Source organism: Mytilus galloprovincialis, chromosome 11 (genome assembly GCF_965363235.1).
Source record: "Mytilus galloprovincialis chromosome 11, xbMytGall1.hap1.1, whole genome shotgun sequence".
Classification (NCBI taxonomy): domain Eukaryota; kingdom Metazoa; phylum Mollusca; class Bivalvia; order Mytilida; family Mytilidae; genus Mytilus; species Mytilus galloprovincialis.
In genome coordinates, this window is record NC_134848.1 from 43,656,812 (window position 1) to 43,663,436 (window position 6,625).

Genomic DNA, 6,625 nt, shown 5'->3' on the forward strand with positions numbered 1-6,625 from the left:
CCCCCTTTAAAATAAAAATAAACTAAAGGAATATTTATATTATGTCAAATCAAATATTACTCTTGACAATTCTGACATGGCCCACATTGGTCAGTCATTTTAAAGCAACAATGTTTATTTAGTACAAGTGTACATGTTTCTATCTACATAGCCGAAAACTAAAGAGAGTCCATGGCCAACAAATTGCCGTATAATAGAACATGCCCACCCTGACTATTTATAAGCCGTGTTACATTGGTACCTATGACCAATTCAACGTTCTCTATATATCGATCCACATTCATCGATTTAACCACAGCATCCGGTTACCCATAGTACCGAAAGTACGTAAATACCGATGGCAAAAAATTGTTCATGTGCGTATACCGGAATACTGTACATCCTAAATTAACTAATAACAAAAGAAAACATATAAAATATGTGCTAATAAATTATCCGAACACTTGTTCAGAATCACAAAAGCATGTATTCATGCAAAGTTATGGTTATGCTCTTGTTAAATACATATCAACGATATATAAATACATAGTATATTTAGAGTGTAAATTTATTATGTTGGGTATAAATATAAAAAAGAGAATATGTATAGTTTGTACTTGTATGTATTTTCGCATTTCAAATAAATAACTACCCCCCTTCTTTTAATAAAAATAATTTGTATTATGATGTATGTTAATATGGCGAAAACTTTATTGGAGGTTTTATCTGTCTTCTCCGACTACTATACTTAGGATAAGTTGGTTTCGTTTCAACGTTGTGAACATTTTCATCTTGTATATCAGTGATATTGTCAACTGTGTTATCAATCCAAATTGATTGATCTAATTTTTGTTCTGTTAATTGTTCTTCTTAAACTGGAGCATCAGATGTATCATCACGTGTGTGAAGTGCTTTTAAATGGTCAACATGGACCACTTAAAGCTTTGAATTTTGACAATCCATAATTTCGTAGGTTATACCCCCCCCTTGATAACAAATAAGCACTGTTTAAGTCAACGTTCTGTTCGAATTGTGACTGTTAAAGTCAAGTTCGTGGGTCCAAATACCCCCCCCCCCCCCTTGGAAATTCCTGGCTACGGGTTTCTCCAACATCATGAACAAGTAAAACAAAGAGATGAATACTGTGGTGTGCCATTTTGCAATGGCAAACAATAATTAGTAAAGAGCTGAGATTTCATCATTTACCATCAGAGAAGAAAATTTTAACACAAAAAAAAACCGGATTGTTGCAATACGTAGAGATGAAGTTGATTTTTTCAAGGTAGGTAAATACTAGAAACACAAGCATTTGTTTACACTTTTCATAGAAGCTGATAATGTTCTTTAATTTGAAGTATCCGTCCCAATTTTTAATTATTAGTTCAACGTAAAACATCTGTATAATTGTTACGTGTCGAACTGTTACCATGATTGATTGATTGTTTGTTGCTTAACGTCCAGTGGCAAATATTTCATGCATATTCAGGAGTTGATAGCGATTTCTGCTTCATCATTACTGTAGATATGTGTAATTAATTTATCCCATGGTGTTCGTATTACTGTGTGTTTGAGACTGTAATAAAAATAATATGCATTTTGAACTTCAAACACGTCTGTCATCATGGTCATAGACAATGCAAATACATATATTATATGACTACTCAACATTTTTTTTTACAAAATCAAAAGAAAACATAGTGTTCTTTCAGATTTCTTCTCCGCTCCCCTTTTACTATTAAGGGCTTTATACCATTACTTAATATAATTATCTTATATTGATAGGAGTTTTGATTCTAATATTCATTCTGGCCATCTTGAGAAAATTGAGAAACTGGAACATGTGATAGAGCATAAGGACTCCAGAGAAAGACAAGACACATGAACAGACAAGTTTAAACCAGAAGTGACAAATAGAACTGTTCGGAGTAACAAGATTTTCTTTTGACCATGACATGATAGAGTGTTATACTGGATTTCCAACTTTTGATTTTTTTTTAATTTTCTACTATTTTTTAATCAGGCCTACTGCTACAAGAATGAAAATTAAATATTATAAGTCTTCTAAGGAACCCATCAATAGATGACGTCCAACGTCGATGGATCTTATTGTTGAACTATTTATGTTTTATGTAGGTTAATGTGTGGAGAGGGTTAGCGCTATAAAACCAGGTTTAATCTACCATATTTTACATTTGCAAATGCCTGTACCAAGTCAGGAATATGACAGTTCTTGTCCATTCGTTTTTGATGCGTTATGTTATTTGATTTTGCCATGTGATAATGGACTTTTCGAATTGATTTTCCTCTAAGTTCAGTATTTTTGGACCCCAGGGGTGACTGGGGTATAGAAATATGGTCACTTGGTCTTCTCCCGACCGGCAGTGAAACGCTTGCCGAAGTGGGGCGTCCGTTTGGCTGTGCGGGATGTATCAAGTTCGCAGTCACGTCCGGTCAGAAGGGGGACGTTAAATCCGATGCCTCGTGTAAAGAGAGTGCCACGCTCTTTTCACGTTAAGAACCCTTGCAACAACTTTTTGAGGGGTCCGTAGGTGGCCTGTTGCAAGGCAAAATTTCTGTCCCTATCCAATATACCCTCGTTTGTCAGTGGCAGTCCAAATTTCCCCGACCATCATCCCAGATGGCCTCTATTGTATTAACCTACCTATTGTATTTATTGTGAACTTGTTCTCGTCCTGAATATGCATGAAATATTTGCCACTGGACGTTAAGCAACCATCAATCAATCAGTATTTTTGTGATTTTACTTTTTTCTGACTGAATCGGTTATGGACTGTTGCTAATCTTTTGACTCTGTTCAAAACACCATCAATTAAACAAAAATAATAAATCATCACTTATTAAAAGTTGGATTTGTGTTTCATTTATACATACAGTGACATAATTTAGTTCAAGAAATAAGTGTTGAAAAACAAATCAAGTTTGTCTTTTGTAGCTTCCCAAAATTCACTATCAAAATAAACTCTCCAAATGTGAATCTTCAAGCCAAACAAAAAAGTCACACCAGTTTTATCCTGTAACTCCCATTTGCATCTGTATTTGATAATGATAGTTATAATTTTTTTTCAGTTTTAGCTCCCCGTCTATTATATGAAGACATTTGACGCTTAATAATTGGTCAGTGTTTGGACATTTTATTTCCAACAAACCATGTGGTTAATTTCTATCAGTTGCATATACTTCTCTGTTGGGGGTAACTACAAGCCAGTAACACCAGGGATTTACAATCACACCACATGGATATAAGTTGACATTGTCATTCATCACCTTACTATAGGCATGTGCTGCAGTAACCTCACATTCTATTCCACGTTTCATAGCTGCTGTCTGAACATGTCTGGTTGACTGCAAGCGTTCAGCAAGTTTAGCCCCATCTGTTTGCTTGGTTATTTCTCCTGCATGTGATGCTGTGATACGACCACGTCATATTTTGTGCCATTTAGGATCATTTGATTGAAGAGGTGTTCCATACCCAATTTCCTTACTTTCCATCTATGACTTCACTTGTTCTTGATTTATTATAAAGTGGTTATAAAACATTTACCAAATTAATGTCTTTTGTTTACCCATACCACTTTTTAGCACAGAAATGAGAATTCTTGCCTTGAGTTGCTGTCTCGTATGCATAAACCCAAACCTCAATTTCTAAAGGACATATGTCTGTAGTTTGTAATAAACTTTAAGTGTGACGAGAAGTATACTAATATATACAAAAACTAAGTACTAAACTATTATTTTTTCAAGAATATAAAATCATATGCATTTATTTACAATATGGCTGGCTGTAGCCCCAAGTTGAAATAATGAGAAGAATGAAAATCAATCCACTCCTTGCTGTCAGTACAAATTTTAATTGTTCAAAGTAGAGGTCATTTGAATTTGAGCTCGTCTAAGTACATCTGGAGAGGGATGAATATATTTGGTATAACAATCTGAGGACCATCGTCCCAAAGTTTGAATAAGATGATCTTCCAGTCGTGGTCTGTGTGCAGTAGTTGCAGCACCACTTCTGAATGAATGGCCATTATATTTTTTAGCTGGATAATCTTAATTTGTCTAATGAACATTTAACATGAGAAATGAAACAAAATCTTGACAATGGATCACCTGTATAAGTGATAAAAAAGGACTCAGAATTGCTAAAAATACTCATTCTGAGTCTAGTATTTTGAAGTACAACTACATGACATATATCTGTAGAGTTTTTAAACAAAGGAATAGTAATACCATACCTAAAAGGACCAGTCTTAGATTTCTTAAGGTGCACAACAATACAGTCATTTGATATTTGAACATCACTATTAAGACACAAATTTGATTCATGATAACAAAAATTGTATAATAAACAGAAAATTCACCACATCTTAAAACCCCGAAAAAAGCTGTTACACACACAGCTTCTATTAGAACATCTGTAAAACTATCAAAAATACAATTGCGCAGTAAAAAACACATTTTGTGTAAAATATCAAATGGTATAGGTAAACAAATTCTCTTAGGCATAATGGCATGCTTCTTTTTCAAACCTACTAATACTGATTTTAATTTTGGCAATGGGTAACCGACAAAGTTCTCGAATGGATTAACGCCCTCTTCTAGTTAGTAAAAGAAACGTATGCTACATAGGTAGGATTTAATTGTGGAATATCTCAGATGCTTATTAGATTCGCAATAGGCTATAAAACGCATCAACAAATTTTCAGAAACAGGTGGTAATAGGAACGTTGACCAAGTTGATCCTTGCAATTGTAAGAACTTAAGATAATGTTCATATCCCACGTTGTACAAAGCTTTAGTAGAATCTCCAACAGCGAACGCTTGTAAATTTTCTACTGCGATGTCCAAATATCTCGTCCAGGGTTGGACAAGGAGTTGCAGCTTTCTCTGTCTCGGGTGCTAACTGATGAAATTTGTTCATTATGTGTTGGACACTTGATTCTGACTGAACACTGTCTTCGTCATCTGCTGTATTTATAATAATTTGTTGGACACTTGATGCTGTCTGGACACTGTTTTTGTCATCTGCTGTATTTATAACAATTTGTTGGATACTTGATTCTGACTGAACACGGTCTTCGTCATCTGCTGTATTTATAACAATTTGTTGGACACTTGATGCTGTCTGAACACTGTCTTTGTCATCTGCTGTATTTATAACAATTTGTTGGACACTTGATTCTGACTGAACTCGGTCTTCGTCATCTGCTGTATTTATAACAATTTGTTGGACACTTGATTCTGACTGAACACTGTCTTCGTCATCTGCTGTATTTATAACAATTTGTTGGACACTTGATTCTGACTGAACACTGTCTTTGTCATCTGCTGTATTTATAACAATTTGTTGGACACTTGATGCTGTCTGAACACTGTTTTTGTCATCTGCTGTATTTATAACAATGTGTTAGCTTAAAAGGAATTAAAAATATTATACTCCTCCCCATTTTAAAGTACGTTGGTATTATTTTATAGAAAAAAAGATATATAAAGATGTAGAAAAAACTGGAATGAAGAGAGCACGGAAATCGTGATACACGTACATAGAACACGACAACGTATCCATATGTCAACATATCATTTCCATAAATAAGATTTTCAAAATCTGACACACGAACGGATGAAAGGATATGGAAAATTAAAAAGTAAACCTCAATTGTCAACACATGATAATTATCAACATAATTAAACGTTTAAGACATTCATCTGACAGGGTTCATTTGACCCTGAATATCCCCAATAAGTAAACTTTGTTTTGGTTAAAACATTTATTCATTGATTTGTTGATGTTCAATACTACTTTTAGCGCTATATGCTATTTATAATTATTAAAGGAAGCCGGACTGCACGGACAGTACAGAACTTCGGCAGAAAAACTCACAATCCTGGTAAATTCAGATAGGAATCGAACACACCTGCCACTTCGAATTGAGTAACTTGATTAGAAACATAAAATATCAAGTTGAAATTGGTGGTTCCTATTGGAAGGAGTGAAACACAGCAAGAAGAAGAACTAAAGTGCTGACCTAAACAACAGAAGTTCATGTATTACTTGCGTACACATATCATACACAAACATCGTGTAAACTTTTGACGTAGCAATTTAGATTATAATGGAATGTGCACTGTGACGTCTTAGACCGTGTGCACAGATGATTAACTACCCAAAAGAGTGAGATGACAAAGTCATGATAAACTCAAATTATAATAAACATAATTTTAATATAGTGTAGTCTTAAAGGAGTCATACGTTTTTAACTGGTCTTTCATGAGGACAGTTTCAAAATTGTTAATCATGCCATATTTCATTGGTAATTCTGAAAATAAATTATTATCCATTAAGTTGAGGAGGTAGTCGCTTGCCTTTTTCTCTGACCCATATTTGGGCATAATGTTTTATGGTCTGTGCGTCCGTTCGTTCGTCCGAACAGTATCGCTGGTTGTGGGATGCAGGGTGCTCTTATTTTCCCTATCTTGATTTTTCTCTATAAACAGACTCATTAATTTGTAATCAGACAATGAAAAAACCCAAAGCTTTATGTAATAACTTTATTGTAGCATTTTCGATAATTATAATAAATTGAATTCAACTAAAGAAATGGTGACCAACAGAATGCTCAGCAGATGCAAA